This window comes from Stegostoma tigrinum, chromosome 24, assembly GCF_030684315.1.
Source record: "Stegostoma tigrinum isolate sSteTig4 chromosome 24, sSteTig4.hap1, whole genome shotgun sequence".
NCBI classification, from domain to species: domain Eukaryota; kingdom Metazoa; phylum Chordata; class Chondrichthyes; order Orectolobiformes; family Stegostomatidae; genus Stegostoma; species Stegostoma tigrinum.
In genome coordinates, this window is record NC_081377.1 from 20902063 (window position 1) to 20905620 (window position 3558).

Here is a 3558-nt window from a genome sequence, read left to right on the forward strand (position 1 = left end):
AAAGTTCAGAAAAACCTGTCTTGACTTTAGGAGCAGCTCACTGCATTGTATGACAGCTTTGAGCTTTGAGGCAAGTTTACACCAGGCAGCAGCAAATTGCACATTGATGAGGATTATTGCTTTTCATGAACTTATTAACCACAGATCTTGTCTTATTAGTATGCAGTTTCCTATCTTACTAACTAGACACTGAGAATATGTGACATGGAAGTTAGAGCAGGAACATGGCAACTTCAGCTTGCTTCTGGCTTTGAAGACCCTACAGGTTGCTCAGGGAGACTTCTGTTATGATGGCACCTTAATTTTTCTAATGGGAGATCAAAATATCTTTGTTAATATGGATTATTTGCATGGTGTGCCAATAGCCAGCTCTCAACGTTTAAAACACTGCCAAAGAACAATGAATATGAGAAAAATATCTGATTATTACAGAAGCAGAATAACATCAAGAATGTCTGAAGAATTGAATAACATCTCTCTCAACAATCCTCAAATGGAAGTCTATTACAGTTGGTAAGTTATGGCTGTGTAGCTTTAAGGGATTCATTGCTAGGTGGATAGGATCAGAAAAATAAAACAGTAGGTGGGTTTGCTGAGTTGAAAACTGAAGCCATGCTGTCTATACACTGCCTGCAATAATGACACTCCAGAGAGATGTTTATTTTTGAATTTGACCTATACTAAAATTTCAAGCATTCGGTTGACTTTGAAATGCTGTAAAATGCATTTATTTCAAGAGATCATAACAGCAACTGTAGATTGGAGATGCTAAACCATAAAAGTTAGATGAAAGACTATCCAGCCGTTCCATCCTGTCCGTCTTCCCTGGACTGACCTCCCCACCTATCTTCTTTTCTCTCCATCTTCTGTTCACCTCCCTCTCTCTCCCTATTTATTCCAGAACCCTCACTCCATCCCCCTCTCTGATGAAGGGTCTAGGCCTGAAACGTCAGCTTTTGTGCTCCTGAGATGCTGCTGGGCCTGCTGTGTTCATCCATCCTCACATTTCATTATCTTGGATTCTCCAGCATCTGCAGTTCCCATTATCACTGAAAGACCGTCCAGGGCAAGTTATGTCTTCATGGATGTGTGGTTCTTAAGGCTCTGACTTCAATTTGTCTATGCAGTTGCATCTGGGAGAGTGCTGATTCAAAGCAATGCTGCTGTTTTCAGAATCCAGCCACTTAAGTAATGGGAAGTCCCTGGAAACCATTAATAGTTAACTGCAGTTGAGAGTGGGCAATAAAGGAAGCCAATAAGCAGTATTTGCCTTGAGCAGCTTGGAAATATTGGAGGTTCAACAAACTCCAAGGCAGTGCCAACTTACTGAAACTGACCGCCTGCGACAGAGCTATGAGTGGGTACTGGAGTACAGCCTCAGGGATACTGAAAAATTCAGTCTTAGGTGAAGAGATTTAACTACTAGAATGTGAGCAGTTGTTGAGGGAGTATGTGATAGAATGACTTTCAAGGCAGAATCTTTGAAAAAAAATTGGAAATGCAACGGAAACAGTTTTGTAAAGCAGTTTGCTGACTCACAGTGACACTGAAACCTGGGTGGGATCTGTCTTGTACACATTGAGTATTAAAAAGTACAGCCAATGGGGTGATCAACCACAATTTAACTGTCAGCTTGTATTTTCCACATGTCAGGCCTGAATGTTAGAGTCTAAGTTGTATACATAATAGATTGTTTTACTTTTGGCTAACCTTGACTCAAAGTTTAATCTGTTTGTTGAAAACCATGGAATCCTATGGCTTAATTTTATTCATAAGTAACTGGGATTCCAAAATTTATGTAAAGAAAACAAAAAAGTTACCCAACAGGATCATAACATAACTGTGATGATTGCATTCAGGATTGTGACTTGAGTGTGATGGTCTGGTCTGGGATCATAAAATGAATTGTGATGACAACTTTACTGATTGACCTGCATTAATGATTATACTTTTACAAGCTGAATATATCTCCCTTTTTACTGTTTGTGTGTGTGTGAGTATATGTGTTACACTTCAGACATCTCACTAGATTTTAAACTTCATTACCGAACAAAAACAAATTTTAAAGAAAAGGAAGATAGGGTTGGCTTGGCCTGTAACACTATTGGCATGTTCATCGAACAACAGTTAATATTGATTGATCTGTGGTCTTTTTTTAATAATTTATTCACAGGATGTAAGAGCCACTGGTAAAGTAAACATATATTTCCCATTCCAAATTGTCATTGAGAAGATTATGATGGCCCACTCTTAACAACTGAGATTTTCTAGACTAGTTCAGAAGCCAGTGCCATTACACAGGCTGGAATCACATTTTTCCCCCAAAAAATACACTTTATTCCTAACATTTGTAAAATTGATATGAAAACATGACAACTGGAACCTTGAAGAATTTGTAATAATACTCAACTTGTCCCCATCTTTCCCCTGCAAATCTCAACACATTTTTGCACTTCAATGCATTTTCAATCCTTTTATTTTACAAAGTGCATTCTTTGTAAAGCACATAGCTCAAAGAGTCTACAGTTTCCCGCTCTTGACGTACAATGACCTATCCCCATTCTATATCTGCATTGACTGTCCAAATTTTCGTGCAGCCCTCAGCACATTATCTTGTACTTTGGAATGTACCAGTTTGCACGTGTCCTTGACCAAGGACAACATTATGCAATGAAAGACCAGCAAGATTTGGATAGATCCAAGAGCAACTTGACAGTCCTCCAGGCTCAGTTGTTGTTTTTCTTGGTGTGCAACCCTGGGCGCATCTTCTGGAACAGAGTCCTTACCAGACCAGGAATATAATCACCATCCTAACAGACACCCGTTTTACTCAGCAGAAATTAGGTCTTGTATTGTGAGCCATAGATCTACTTTGCAGGAAATGAATACGTTGTACCTTCTAACAGATAATAGTAAATCAGTCAACCAGGTGAATTGCCTTAAATGGTACAAACTATTTGTTATTGTTTCAAAGGGGTAAATAAACCATTATTCTTTGCACATAACAGCTCTAAATAAGCTAGTTGCTGGTAAAACATGAAAAGTTTCGGGTGACAGGCAAAACAAAATCTTTGAACAACAAAATTAGACTGTTAAACACAAAGTACTACAGATGCTAGAATTCTGAAATGAAAACAGCGCTAGAGAAACTGTTCATCCAGTTATATTGGGCTGAAAATATTAGCTCCGTTTATCTCACTACGTATGCTGCCAGACCTGCTGAGTTTCTCCATTTCTTTCTAATATGAGACATTAGTTTGAACAAAGGCTTCAATGCAATCCCTAGCCCGAGACATTGCAAGTTCAAAATAAAAGGAATATTCTTGGACTGATAAACGTTCCTTTCCTCTCCTGAAGACATTCCCTGCGTGACATGAGGGTGAAAGGTGTTAGGAGGATTCTGGGCTGGGTGGAGACAAGACATGTGGTGCATTGGGTCCCAGCATGGATCCTTGGGGGCTGAATGGCCTGTGTCCCGTACTGGAAATTGGCTCGCCAGGCTACCAGAACCTTTCTCCCCACCCCCCAACCACCCGGTATCAGTTTGAGCTAGAGACG